The sequence below is a fragment of the Elephantulus edwardii genome, unplaced genomic scaffold (assembly GCF_000299155.1).
Source record: "Elephantulus edwardii isolate Elephantulus edwardi_28Jun2011 unplaced genomic scaffold, EleEdw1.0 scaffold00026, whole genome shotgun sequence".
Classification (NCBI taxonomy): Eukaryota; Metazoa; Chordata; class Mammalia; order Macroscelidea; family Macroscelididae; genus Elephantulus; species Elephantulus edwardii.
The window spans coordinates 5,283,306-5,299,458 of NW_006399776.1; positions in this window are offsets into that span (position 1 = coordinate 5,283,306).

Below are 16,153 nucleotides of genomic sequence, written 5' to 3' on the forward strand. Positions count from 1 at the left end.
CTATACATACGTTAGACTGAGGATAAAGAATCCCAGTGGTATAACAGTTAAGCTCTTGGCTGCTAAACAAAGGTTGGTAGTTTGAACTCATTCAGAGCCAATGTTGAAGGCTTAGTACTCTGTTGCCATAAAAAATTATAAGCAACAAAAACCTGAGAGAACTCTTAAGTAAAAAGTCACTTCACTACAACTAACAACAAAAGCAACAGACATTTTTAAACATCAACACTTCAAAATATTTGGCTATTTTTTATAGTGGCTCTGCTACTATATATCAAGGACTCAATTTTGACTAATAATAGTGACCTTATAGGACAGAATAGCACTCTCCACAGGCAGGGTTTACTGAATGAAAATATTTTAACAGCTAAAGGCTAAAAATGCACTTCCTAACACTAAATTACTAATACTTACATAATCTCTTATTGTGATAGGTGGGATTCTACCCTTTTATTTGTAGTTTACTCTTATATAAAATTTTTATTAAAAAAATTTAGGGTTAGCCTTTTTCAAAAATTGCCTTACAACAATTTCCTAAAATCAATTCATAAATTTAAGTAGTCTGTCAGATCTTGATTAAATTTGATCTGTCTTAATGTACACCCATGTTTATTGTGTCTTTGTTCACAATAGCAAGGAGTTGGAAACAACCTAAGTGCCCATCAACAAATGAATGGATAGAGAAGCTCTGGTATATTCACACAATGGAATACCACACTGCATTGAAAAACCAGGAACTCATGCAATATTATTCAAAATCAGTGACCCTGGAGGACATTATGCTGAGTTAAGTATCTCAGTCACTAAAGGACAAATACTGCATGGTGCCACTGTTGTAAAACAGGACTGACCTCAGGTTGGGGGGAGACTGAGAAAGATGGGTTCAATAATGTATACTGAAACAGATGAGGGAGAAAACTGTTTAAAAGGGATATGTGATTAGGTATTTTTGTCATGACAGGAGTCCAGAGCAAAGGCTGCACAGTAGAGTGGGTATGGGAGAGGGTTTGTAAAACAATGAAAGAATTTTTCTTTTACTTTTCCAAGAGGATAGTATATTAGGGGGAAGGGCTGGGAGGGGAGAAAAGTGCAACACTGAATGAATGGAAATCCAAAGTCTCTGTAAATTTTCATAATTAATAATAAATTTTCTTAAAAAAATTACTCTGTCTTAGAAGTCGCAAACAGCTAACCTAAGGTGACAGTAAACCAAAAGATTGAAATAAGACCTGGAGAGAGACTGCTAAATAATTACAACATATAAAACACAATTCTACTCTGACACATACAGGGTCATCTTAGTCAAAATCAATGTGATGGCAATTTATTTGAGTAAAATGGTTAAGGTTAGAGAAGTCAAAAAAAATGCCTAACACTTCTTCTACAATGGTATATAACATAAATGTTTAATTCTGTGTTTATTTTATAGTGTTGTTACAAATCACCATTTTTATGAACAAAAGGCAAAATACCTTTATTACACTCACTTAAAGCCAAGTAGGAAAACAAACACTAGAAAAACAGTTATCTCAAATTAATGAATGACATAATGGGTTCAGAATCTCTTAAATACTATCTATAGAATTAACCTTGATTTTCATATTATTCAGAGGTTCTGAGTAAGACAGAGATCTAGAACAATGCTTCAAAAAATCACTAACAAATTGTAAAAAAAGTCAACTGATATTCAGTAAGTAATTCAATCTAATTTTGTGAGCAATTACAAGACTGAACTTAAAGCGAATTTTACCATAACCTTATACTTTATTTTTAATTTTTATTTTGGCCAAACCAAGTCAGAATGCCCTACTACATCTTTGTAAATGATGTTATACATATTTTCTAATGTAAAAATAGACAAGACAGGAAAATTAGAACTTGAAAGACTTAAATTTTTTAAAAATCTTTCAAATCAAGTTAATCTATTAGTTGATGAAAATATCTATTTTATGAGATTGTTTAATAAAAAGGAATCACATTCTTACCGCACATTAGTCTAAGCCCTGATTCAATTTCAACATAAGCACATTCCTACTTTCTGAGCTACTGCCTGGATTTTCTAATAAAAAGGCATTCATTTTGGTACATTCAGCTTTTTCACACAAAAGAACAACTTCAAAAAATTAAATTACTTACAAAAAGCAAGAGTAAGAAAGGCTAATCTACCCACAAATAAATAAATATTCCTCCAATAAAATTCTAAAATACTTTGTATTTTACTCTACAAAAGCTTTAAGGAAGACCAGTTTGAGGAGGTAGGTGTGTATTTATATTTACATATTTTTATATATGCTAATATTGAAAATTTTCAGTTCAGCTTCCCACCATGAAGTATTTCTACATAAAATAGTAACAGCCAAAAAACTGAGTTGTTAAAAGAAAAATATGAACAAAATATGAGCCAAAAAAATTAAAACAACACTCTGAACTGTTGTCAGAAGACAGATACAGAGAGAAACACACTTTAACAAAGAATATTTTCAAGGAAGCTATGTGCCAAGTTCTATAAAAAAGTTTAAATACTGTATTGTTCTTATTCTAAATCCATTTTCACCAGTTATTTCTTTGGGAAATCTTTAGTAATGTGACGATTTACAATTTACAAAATAAAGCTATACTTGGTAGTTAACTGATTAGTGCACTATAAAAAAAAATTAAATTCAACAACAAAACTGCTAAAGAACCACCACAATCTTAGTTCCAAATCCTAATTATAACATGCTATATGTTATAATATGAACAGCATCTGTCACTAAAAAGATATGATTAATTTATTAATTTATTTCTCATGTTCAAAATTAAGAGAATAGGCTCGCTCAAACGTCAAGATTTACCAATATTAATACATGGTCTGGAAATAGAGAAATTTTACAAACATAAATTTAATCATAAAAGATGGTAGCAAATAACGGCAAAAACAACAAAATAACATAATCACCAGGTCTCAACCATCATTAGGTCATGTTTATTAAGAAAGTGGAACTTGCTATTTATAACCACTTACAGACCAAACAACGTTCAACGCATTTTATTATCACAATCCATAACGTAAATAAATTCTATACTCCTCAAAAGCTTTAGGTTACAAGACAGAGAACTGCAATCTTCTAAGACTCTGTATTGACTCCTTCCCTCTCCAGCTATCAAGCATAATGCTGTCTTCAAAAACACTTCATATTTTTGCAAAGGGTCCCTGAATTACTGCTCAGCACTAGCAAGCTCTCAGGTCCCTCAAAGAGAGAACACGGGGGCGGGGAGTGGGGGTGAAAGTGTGAGAGAATTACAGTAGAAATGGGCTAGCTTGTAATAAGTATGTCCATAAATCCAAGGCAATTAATTTCCTCAACTCCCAAATATGTGTATTCGGACTAGTAGACCAATCAATTGCTGACATAATCCTATAAATTACACTAGCATTGCTCCGTTTTCCTGGGAAGTAAAAGACCTCCCGTCTGTCCGGGGATGAGTAGTTGCCGTCGACTACTGAAGGCCTACCACTGCCGCTTTTCAAGTACAGAAGCCAACTGGCCAAGAACCACGTGAAAAAATTCCGCAAGGAAAGCTCTTCCGGGGAAGAGACAGCCCGCAGGTCACGTGCCAGCCGCCGGAACACTCGCTCCCCGGACGTGGCCCTATTCAGCTACAGAAACTACAGGCCACCAGTTTTCCGTGACCAGCCCCTTTCCCAGCAGCCGTCATGACATTCCCAAGCACTTTCTTTGCAGCCCAAACGAGCTGAGATCAAAGAGCGCTTGCACTTCCAGCAATTCAGGCACCGAAAGCGGGGCGATGGGCGAATGGTGCCAACAGGCATGAGCAGAGCGCGCGGGTAGACTCGAGATCTCAATCCACATGTCTGCCTAGGCGATGAGAGCCCTGTTGAGAGTGGTATCATTCCCTTAAAAGAGGTCTACTTTGGTTTCTCCTGTTACCCCTTACCTGTACCTCTCTCCTACATCCCTTCCTGCTCCTGTCCTGGCCTGGGGGAGGAGGTAACCCCAAGGTTCTGAAGGTAAGTGAAAAATATTCGAAACAAGTCATTACCACTTTCCACCATCAACCCAACTGGAAATAAACACTAACTTACTCTATACTCCTTCCTATACATCGAAGTCACCAACTTTGGTAACTGGAGCTAGGAAAAGGGACTATTTATGGCCCAGTCTAACCTAGCACTTAAGACAGAGATCATACTTGAACATTCAAGCGATTAGAAAACCCATAAACTGGAAACTAGCCACAGGCTACTACAAAAGAAAAATAAAAACATCACCTGCTCTTCCCACCTGTTTCCTCAACCTTATTTCTTCACTTAGGAACTAACTACTTGTCCTTTGTTTTACAAGTTCCCACTCCTACATACAGCTCAATTCCTCACTCTCTTGCTTTATTAAGGGTACAGCCCAGGCTCAATTTACCTCGAAATTACATGCTAATGAAACGTTTGCACAGGTGTCAAAACGCTGTAGTCTGCTCCTTAAAAGACGTCAGTACTGATATCCCTCGGAGTCTTGGGACCCCAAGACTGATCTTTAAAATGCAACGCACACAAGCAGGACTCTCGACCTAAAGCAAGCACTGGGAAGTCGTCACGTGGATTGCACCACGCGGTACGACACCCCACGCACGCGAAGGCAGGGCCACACTCAAGGGCGCTTCTCACCCTGCCCGCCTCGTGGCCGCTCTCTGGCGTCGACGTTACCAGATAGTTCGATGCACGACGCGGAAGTGAGACTGGTGACGCGCGCGAGATGACATGCGCAGCCTCGCTGGGGGGGGGGGGGGGGGGTACCATTGGCGCGCGCCAAAGGCGATTCAGTGCAAGGCCAAGCCTGGCCGGGGCGTGCGAAAATCTCAGCGGAGCGCTTTCCAAGCCATTCAATTATAGAAGCGCACCAAACTCTCGAAAAACTCTGATCGTGCCAATAATAAGCATCGCCCTCCACCCAGGTCCGAGAGTTACCGTGCGGGGCGTGGCTGGCCTCACCCCGAGTCCTTCACATCCCGCTGGGGGCGGGTTATTCTGTTCGGTTCGCACACCGTGTCCGCTCCAGCTGAAGAGCCTGCGCGCGCACCAGACGTCCACGTCACCGCGCACGCGCTCGTAGCAGCTGGGAGACTGCCGCGCAGGCGCAAAAGAAGGCGTGAGCTGCGTCTCCGTTGCCCCTCCCCCAGTGCCAGGAGGCCAAACAGCCCCGGAGCAGCAACAAGACCCTTGGGACCCGCCCCCGGCGCTGAAGCCGAAGTCTTTCTGAATGCCAGTTACTCAGGAAAATCTACTGAAGCTTCTAGAGTGAGGAAAGACGCGCAAGAGGAAAGCCTCTCAATTCCCTCAGCCTCGCACACGAAGACTTCGTGAAAACTGTGACACAGTTACTGGCTGGGTCTTCTGCACCATAGCTTCCAACCTTTTCTCGGATTCCTGGCTGGCCCCGCCTTTCCCGCGCCCCTCCACACCCACACGGGGCTCGACAGATCCCTAGCTTTCAGAAGTCCGTCAAATAGATCAGAGACGATCTTCGCCTTTCTGCCATGGGCTTGGAAGAGCGTCGGGAGACCTTGACGCTAGGACCCTCAGACAAGTGAGACTGCAGAATCCACTACCCAAGACCAGAAAGGAAATACAGACTGAAAACGTCAATGGTGAATGGGAAGAGAAGACGAATTGCCACTAAATTGCTTGTTAAAACGATGAAAGAGGTGCTGGTTAAATAGTAAAATGAGAAAATGGGAATTTTATATGTAAGAATGAAGACTATCCACTGATCCTGTGTTTTTCATTTTTGTTTACTCAAGGCATTTAAGCTATGAGGTGCAAAAACAAAAACAAAAAGACAACCCACTGGTACTTCTTTCTGGTAGTTGCCAAACAGTCAATAGAGAGCAGTCCTACCAACCAAATATCAAAAATAAATTACATTTCTCTCCCATTGCCCCTGACGCCAGCTGCTCTTCTATGCTAACACGTCAATAAAAAAATTCAAAGTGAAAAAAGAGGCAAAAAGGTGTAACACAAATTGCTCCATGTTACAAAACTATTTTCTTAGAAGTATTAACTTCTGAGGGTCACCTCCATTTTAGGTGACAACGCAAAACAAGATGGAGAATAAGGCAGCTGAAAGGGGAAGAAGAGAAGTCAGTTTATCCAACATTACCGATCTAATCTTTCCTTCCTAAGGGAATAATTCCTCATTTTGCTCTTGCTAAGGAACTAAACTGCTGGAACAATATCGACTGGAAAAGGTGTAAGAGAAAACTTAAGTTTACAGCTTTTGAAGTTATGGATCCCTCAAGTCAGGCACTGTCATCAAGAGAATTTGTAGTACAATATATGAAGAATATATGCAATATTGGAAGATACTTGGCATAATGTAAAAGAAACAGCTCCTTGGGCATCTTTGTTATTTTCACCCAACTCCAAGAACATCTCTCCTACCAGCTAGATGCCCTCTTACCATCTTTGACTTGCATCAGAGACTATGGTTTTCTCAAGGAAGTAAGATTTCCTCAACCAAAATGTCCACTATCTGAAGCAGAAATAGTTTGTGCTGATTTTTCATTGAAATCTGATGCTAACTTGTGAGTGATTGGTTAGGAGCCACTCCTAGTGGTTGACAGATCACAAAATGGATGCTAGCCAAGTGATCTTAAATTGAAGAGTCTGTAGAGCTTGCTTTATAATGGTGGCATAATATTTAAGGTACTGAGCTACTAACCAAAAGCTCAGTTGTTTCAATTCACCAGCTGCTCCGAAATAGATGGACAAACTTCTGTAAAAGTCTGCAGCCTGAGAAATCCATTGAAGGATCTATGATGGAAAATCATCTTGATGGCAGTGGGAAGCTCCTACCCTACATACTTCTCAAAATTTTTACAAAATGTCAAATATTTTTAATAAAACCATTTCACATTATTAAGATTCAATTAAAAACAATTTCCTGGTGGAAAGATAAACTACTAAGTTGTTTCCAAAGTGGGGTCTGCCTACCTCTAAGACTCTGGTGATGTATAATTAGGATTCTGAGGGTTCGTTGAAAATTTTAAATATTTTGTTACTGACAACCTAAAAATACTGCTACACCATTTCAAGGTCCCAGTTTTGGTTTACTACCATGCTACGGAGCTCTGATGGCTTAGTGTTAAGGAATTGTGCTTCCAATGCAAAGGTACTTTAGCTAAATAAGAGGTGGTTTGTTGGGTTTTTAAAAATTTTTTTCTATAAAGGCACCTTTATATAGTGGGGACTCATAGCAATCTCATGCACAACAGAATAAAATGCTGCCCCGCATTTTTTTTTAAGTATTTACCAGGGAAATTTAATTGTCACAATAGACTAAATATTCAATGACACATGTTCTTAACAAAGTTCCACACTGAATGAGGCTGGTCTTTTTTCCCAGGTGGAGGTAAGGCAGGAATAAATGTTGAAAGATGAGGTTCATGTTTCATAGGCTCACAGAGTTGAATGGGTAGTACATGTGAGAAGCTTGGAGATTCAGGACCTCCCACTTTGGAACTCAACAGGAGCACTGCTGCAAAATCTGGGAGCCCATTTTCAATTGTATTAAGATCAATCTCCTCCATTTAAACCTGATCTGTCACTATTGGAGAAAAGCTGATTGTACTGCTGTTTTCCATGTGACCAGCACCAGGGTTTAGTCTGAAGTGTGGAGTGAGACATTGCTGTCCAAAATGCCCACTTAACAGAGGGGGTAATCCATATGGACAGGCTGGAAGTTGAGGTGAACTTTCCAGGGGATAATTCATGAAAGGTGGTTGATGGTCAGGAGAGGGCTCATTTGTAGTTATATTTATTTTAACCTCTTCCATGACTTCATGGGAAGAGCTGTTTGAGATGCTACTATACATAATGGGACTTGGTCCAGGTCTTAGACTGAATTGTGGAGCGAGTCATTGCTGTCCAAAATGCCCACTCAACTGAGGGGGTGATCCATATGGACAAGTTGGAAGCTGAGTTGGCCTTTCCAGAGGATAATTCATGAAAGGTGGCTGATGGTAAGGGGAGGGCCCATTTGTAGTTATATTTATTTTATCCTCTTCAATCATCACATCAGGAAAATTACTCCTTAAGATGAAGTTCATCATAGGACATGCACCAGGTATTGAATCTGTTGAGATCATCTTATCAGATTGGAACATTGGGGGATGCTCTTCATCATGTCCACTTGGTTCAGAAGGTGATCCATATGGACATGGTGGAGGGAGAGTCCCTCCCCGGGTGATATCCATCAAAGGCAGAGGTGATGGATCAGGAGCGGACACCTTTATATCCATAGTAACTGGATCCTTCTTCATCACTTTGGGAAAGTGGTCCTTGAGCTTCTGCTCATCATCAGACCTACAGCAGAACTTGAATCGTTTGAGATCATTTTATCAAATTGAAGTGTCAGGGTTTTTCATCATGCCCACTCAGTTCAGGGAAGTGTTCAGTTGTGGATCAAATCATAACCTGATGTGATCCATAGAGTTTACACTGACTGATTTTCAATGTGGAAGCTATGCTGGATTTACCAACATCCAAATTTCCAATAAAAAATGGATGGTGGCCATGCATGAGGGGCAATGGCTGAGAATGAAAGAAACCCACGCAAGTTTTTTAAATGCCAAGCTAACTGCTAAAGTTGATATTTTTGAGTTTTACCTTACTGTCATAATTATCTCCCGTTACCACAGCTGCAACTACTGATCAAGCAAAAGCAAAAATTTTTCCCTTGGTTGAATTTCCCAATATTTTACTAAATATGAAGGTACAAGAAAGAATAGAGAAAATGTATGGAATATATACATTCTGGTTTCAAAAATGCACATAAGTAATGTTTCATTATAAACACAAGGACTCTTTTCCCATTATATACACATTTTTCCTATACAAGTATTTGAGAGCCTCCTACATCCAGAAGACTGGAGAGATCAATGCCTCAAGCACTGTTCAGTTTACACACCAGTCTGAAAGAACTCTGGATTACCTTTAGGAAAAGAACCTATCCCCAAGATAAGACAGTCCACAAACAACACACGCAAAAATATCTTGTTCCCAATCTGTTCAGGTACCACTTTCTCAGTTCTTACTTCTACTGAAGACATGGTTCTCTGAACCTGAAGAGTGAGGTCATTTTCTTTTTTTGGTCAGACTAACTCTTGGGTCAACATCACAGCAATAAGTACAAAAAAGTTCATATACTCTGGGGAGTTCTGGTGGCCTAGAGGCAAGAAGCTGCACTGCAATCCTAATGGTGCATGGTTCAAATCCACCAGATGCTCTGCTGGAGAAGGAGGAACAATCTCCTCCTGTATCAGTCAGATCTGATTTGACGGTACACACACAAAAATAATAAAAGACAATTTTAAAAAAAAAGTTCATATACTCTGAGGTTGACCAGATTTTTTCTATTTATTGAGTCAAAATTTTCAGACAAAACTGATTGTTCATTCAATTCATACATACTCTTTCATGACAAGACTTGTCTTTGTTTTGTTATAAAAAATCTTTCACCAGCCATAAAACCTTGTGTGCCAAGTAGATAGGAAGAAAAGATGGAATCCTAACAACATACCACTCTACCCTTGAATAAGGAATTAAAAATTTTAAAAGAGTCCTATTTTCAAGGAGATAATAATGTACCTAATGGAAAGCTGTCGAAGTTCATTATCTAGTGTAGCAATGTGATTAAAAATGTGAGGTTTTTTAAAATGTCTGTTGACAGAAGGGAAGATGGAAGAGACAGAAATAGAACAGACTGGAAATGATATTAAGAAACAGCACTGCCTCTTCTCACAATCAGCGGAAGCAGAAGCGCTTACAGCAGAAGGTCAAGGACTGCAGCCTTCAATACCGATTGAAGCTCAACATCAAGAAAACAAAGATTCTCACCACTGGGCCAATTTGGCAGCACCAGTATGGGTGGTAAAGAGATAGAGATAATTAACAGTTTTAGTTTGCTTGGCTCTATGGTCAACACTCTTGGTAACAGCAGCCAGGAAATCAAGAGATGAATTGCATTGGATAACCTAGCTGTCAGGGACCTCTCAAGAGTACTGAAGAGCAACAATGTTAGGCTGGAGACTAAGGCATGCCTGATCTGGGCTATAGTCTTCACAACTGCATGCTATGCATTGCAGAGCTGGACAGTGACTAGGGATGATAAAAAGAGAAATGGTGCCTTTGAGCTGTGGTGCTAGAGAAGAGTGTTGAATATACCATGGACTTCTAGGAGAGCAAACAGGTTTGTCCTGGAGAGGGTGAAACCAAGCTGCTCCTTGGAGTTAAGGATTCTGAAGCTTCATCTGACATACTTTGGGTATGTTGCAAGGAGGGACTGGTCCTTGGAGAAGGAAATCATGTTTGGGAGAGTGGAGGGACAGCACAGGAGAGGAAGACCCTCAATGAGATGGATCAATTCAGTGATTTGGGTCATGGGCGTAGGTGTGTCGGAGACAATGAGGTTGGCACAGGATACAGCAGGGTTTAGGCCTCTTGTACATAGGGTTGCTGTGAGTCACAAGCAACTCGAGGGCACATAACAACAACAACAACTGCCTCTTACTGCCCTTACAATCCATGTTCTTCCTCTGTCTTACATCTTCCTAAATACCTCAAGCTTAACCCCTTTTCATCCTTCATAAAAAAGTTACTTCTTCAAGAAACTTTCTCTAATCCCCTGAAGCAGTTATGATTTCACTGTCATATGGTGCCATGTTGCTTATTGTTGGTTGCCATCAACAGTATTTTGATTTAGGGCAGACTTAGTGTATTTCTTTGTAGTATTTACCATAATTTCGTAACTATGCTTAATGTATGTCTTCCCCACTTGACTATTGTTGTGTACCTATGAAAAACAAGGAATCTAGGGGAGCTCTGGTGGCCTAGTGGTAAGGAGCTGCAACTACAATCCCAGAGGTGCACGGTTCAAATCCACCAGATGCTCTGCCGGGGAAGGAGGGACAATCTCCTCCTGTACCAGTCAGATCTGATTTGACAGTACACTCACACAAAAATAATAAAATAAAAATTTAAGAAAAACAAGGGATCTGAACCATGTCCTATCCTTTGCCATCCTTATCAACTCCAACATAGCTAAGACACTGTCAATTCCATCTCACTAAGGGTCTACCCCTCCATAGTTGACCCAATCCAAAGAATAGCCCCTCCTAATAACATGCCCAAACTATGTCAGATGAAGCTTTGTTATGCTGGTTGCACTTTTTCCCAAGATTTAGCTGTTTATACTTTTTAACAGTCCATTGATACTCAGTGCTCTTCTCCAACACCAGAACGCAAAGGCATCAATTCCACTTCTGTCACCCTTACTAATTGTCCAGCTCTCAAATGCAGAGAAAATGACTGACAAGATTATGACCTGAATCAGGCATGCCTTGGTCTGTAAACTGACATTATTGCTCCTTAGTATTTTGGAAACGTCCTTGAGAGAAGACTCTCCACTCAACACGTCTTTCAATTTCTTCACTACTGGTACCAAGCGTGTCGACTGTGGATACAATTAAGAGTAAATCACTGACAATGTCAATTTTTTTCTCCATCTATCATAATGCCAATGAATGGGAAGGAATTTTGTCTTCTTGATGTTGAAATATAATCCAGATTAAAGGCTATAGTCTTTGATCTTCTGTGAGCAAGCATCTCAAGTATCCTCCTCACTTTAAGCTCCACTCTATTTCACTGCCTGTAACAACGCCTAGAACCAGAGTATTTCTTGTTTTGAGGTGCTGTCGAGTCAAGTACAACTCATAGCAATCCTATGAGCAACTAATCTGAACCCTGTCCTACCCCGTGCCATCAACACACTTCCTGACACACTAGACCCTGTTGCAGCAGTCACTGTGTCAATTCACCTAGTTGAGGATCTTCCTATCCTTGGCTGACACTCCACCTTTCTGAGCATTATGTCCTTGCCCAAAGTATGTAAAAAAAACAAACAAACAAAAAAACCAAAAGCTTTATCATCTTTGCCTTTAAAGCAGCACCTGGCTGCACTTTCTCTATGACATATTCGAGTATTTATTAACCAAATGAATATTAAATCATAGGTCCAAATTCTCCAGGAAAATCTAAATTTAAAATGTTCCTTTAATGTCTAACAATTTGGGATTTGAGTAACTGATTATACTTTGACAAAAAGTTTCAAAAGAGGTATGTTGTTAAGTGCCATCAAGTAAAGTATGACTCATAGCAACTCTTCAAATGACAAACCTTAATTCTGCCCTATCTTGTGCCATCTTGACGATCTCTGATACACTTGAGCTCACTGCTGCAGTAACCATGTCAATCAACCACACTGAAGGTCTTCCTCTCTTTTGCTGACCCCTCCACCTTTCCAAGCATGATAACCTCTTCCAAGGAATAGCCTTTCCTAGCAATGTGTCCAAAATAAGACTGACAAAGCTTCACCATCCTCGCTTCCAAGAAGCAATCTGGTTGCACCTTTTCTGAGACATATCTGTTTGTTCTTGTGGCAATCCATGAGATATACAAAACTTTTCTCCACCATAATTCAAAGGCATCAATTTGTATTCTGTTATCTTTATACCTTGTCTAGTTCTCAGGAGCACAACACATACAGAAAAGACCCTGGCCTGAGTCAGGGGTACCTTAAGTCTTCAAACTTACATCACTGCTTTTCAGTATTTTAGAGGGGCCCCAACAGCACACTTGCCCAAAGCAGTATATCTCCTCATATCCTGACTGCCAGCACCTGGGTTGTTGACTGTGGATCCAAGTAAGATGAAATCACTAAGGGGAGCTCTGGTGGCCTAGTGGCAAGAAGCTGCAACTACAATCCCAGAGGTGCACGGTTCGAATCCACCAGATGCTCTGTCGGGGAAGAAGGGGCAATCTCCTCCTGTACCAGTCAGATCTGATTTGACGGTACACGCACACAAAAAGAATAAAATAAAAAATTTTAAAAAAAAATAGATGAAATCACTAACAGTTTCAATTCTTTCTCCACCTACTGTGATGTTGCCTATTGGTCCAGTGGTAAGGATCTTTGTTTTCTTGATGTTGAGATGTAATCTCAATACTGCAAGCTGTAGTCTTTGATCCTTGTAGCAAGCAAGGTTGTGTCATCTGTATAATTCAGGTTGTTGGTGAGAATTTTATGATCTTGATGCTACATTGTTCTTCAGAGAGTCCAGCTTCACAAATTATATGCTCAGCATACCGACTAAACAGGTATGGAGAAAGGATACATCCTTGCTGCACACCCTTCCTGATTTTAAACCATGCAGTGTTCCTTTGCTATGCTGGGACAACATCTTCTTGATCTAAGTATAGAATACACATGAGCACAATTAAGTGTTCTGGGATAAGTGTCATTAAAAATAACTAGTATCCAGTTACTCTTACCTGATGTAATTTCTCCTTAAGGAAATAGATAAAAATTACTGACAAGAAGATGTTTGCAGATTCTTTTTCTAATAAAATCTAATTGCCTAACTGAATGAAGTCTGACCAAACAGTTCCTAGAAAATCAATAAAAGTAAACATTCTTAGAGTAAATTGTAACAAATTTGATGGCTGCATATTTATGATCTAACATATGAAGGATTATACTGTAATGGAAACTACCATCCTCATTTACTCACTGTAATGGAAACTACCATCCTTATTTACTCACCAGTAAGAAAAAAAAATCAGTAAATATTTCTCTTCTGTTGTTGGTAGGTGCCAATGAGTCAACTACAATTCACAGTGATCCTATGAACAATAGATCTAAACTTTGCCCTATCTTGCAACATCCTCCAGATCTCTACCATATTTAAGTCCACTGTTAAACACATTGTGTCAATGCATCCTGAAGCTCTTTCTGACCCTTCACTTTTCCCAGCATGTTTTTTCCCCCAAAGACTTACTATCTCCCTGACAACATGTCCAAACTACCCTAAAAAGTTTTACCATCCTTGCTTTGAAGGAGAAACATGGATGCACTTCCTCTAAGATAAGACTTGTCTGTTCTTTTGACAGTCCACAGGATAGTCAGTAACTCTTCACCAATACCACAAATGTAAGACATCGATTCTTCTTTGGTCATATTTATTCACTGTCCAACGTTCAGGTGCATAGGTTTACTGTTGTTGGTAGGTGCCATCAAGTCAAGTATGATTCACAACAATTCTATGAAAAATAGATCTGAACCCCGTCCTATACTGTGCCATCCTCATCACCTCTGATATACCTGAGCCCATTGCTGCAGTTATTATGTCAATACATCTCGTTGAGGGTCTTCTTCTCTTCAGCTGACCTTTCCAAGGAATAGCCTTTCCTAGCAATATGCTCAAAGTATGTGAGATGAAATTTTGCTATACTTGCCTCCAAGAAACATTCACCTTCTCTAAGACATATCTCGTTTTTTCAGTACTATTCTCCAATATCATAGCTCAAAGGCATGGATTTTTCTCTCCTCTCATCTCTACTCACTGTTCAGCTCTCAGATGCACAGAAAGTAATACAAAGGATCATGACCTGAATCAGGCACACCTTGGTCTTCAAATTGACATTACTGCTCATCTGTAATTTGGAGAGGTCCCTGACAGCAGATTTTCCCAATGCAATCCATCTCCTAATCTCCTCACTGCTAGTATAAGGGTATTGATTATGGATCCGGGTAAAAGGTAATTGTTGAAAACTTCAAGCTCATCTCCATTTGTCATGGCTTAGATCAGGCAAACTTTAGTCTTAAATATTGTTACCAGGGGTGTTGTCTATAAATAGAAGTAAAATAAAATCATTGACAGCTTAAATCTTTTCTTAGTGGCTTAGTGGTAAGGAATTACACTGTCAACCCAAAAGTACACAGTTTAAATTCACCAGCTGCTCCATATGGAATGATGAGCAATCTCTCATCCAATTTACTGTCTCTGAAAGCCCACTGAAGGGTCAGGGTCCGTTACGGGTCAGTTCCGACTAATGGTACACATCAACAATATCATAATATTGCCTACTGGTCTAGTGGTAGGAACTTTAGTTTTCTTGATGTTGAGATGTAAACATATTGAAGGCTGCAGTTTTTTTGGGGGGGTTGTATTTTAGGCTTTTATTAATTTTAATAAAAGTTTACAGAGACTCTAGATTCCCATTCATTCATTCATTGTTGCATTTTTCTCGCTGCCTACCCCTCCTCCCCATTCGCTCGTCTCTTTGAAAAGTAAAAGAAAAATTCTTTCATTGTTATATAATCCGAAGGCTGTACTTTTTTTATCTTCTGCAACAACTACTTCAAGCCCTCTCCATTTTCTACAAACACGATTGTGTCATCTGCGTAACACAAGTTGACAATTAGGCTTTTTCCAATCCTGAGGCCACATTCTTCTTCATATAGTCCAGTTTCTTGAATAATACAGCATACAGATTGAAAAGGTATGCAGAAAGGATACAACCATGACACACACATTTCCTGACTTTAAAATGAGTAAAATAAGAGATGAGATGAACTTCAGCAAGTTAGTTTCAAAAGGACTCTAAGACCAAAAAAAGAGTAGTTCTAAAAGAAATGTTGTTGTTGTTGTTGTTGTTATGTGCCATTGAGTCACTTGTGACTCATAGCGACCCTATGTACAAGAGCCCTAAACACCGTTCTATCCTGTGCCAACCTAGACATCTCAAATGCACTAATTCCCACCACTCCAGTCACAGAATCAATCCATCTCATCGAAGGTCATCCTCTCCTTTCCCACCCCTCCACTCTGCCAAACATAATGTCCCTCTCTAAGGACCAGTCCCTCCTTGCAACATGTCCAAAGTATGTCAGACGAAGCTTCAGAATCCTTAACTCCAAGGAGCATTTCGGCTTCACCTTCTCCAGGACAAACCTGTTTGTTCTTCCAGAAGTCCAGGGTATAGTCAACACTCTTCTCCAGCAAAGGCATCAATTCTCTTTCTATCATCCCTAGTCACTATCCAACTCTCTGATGCATAGCATATAATTGCGAAGACTATAGCCCAGATCAGGCACACCTTAGTCTCCAGCCTAACATCGTTGCTCTTCAGTACTCTTGAGAGGTCTCTCACAGCTGACTTTCCCAATGCAATTCATCTCTTGACTTCCTGGCTGCTGTTACCAAGAGTGTTGACTGTGGAACCAAGTAAACTAAAACTGTTAACTATCTCAATCTCTTC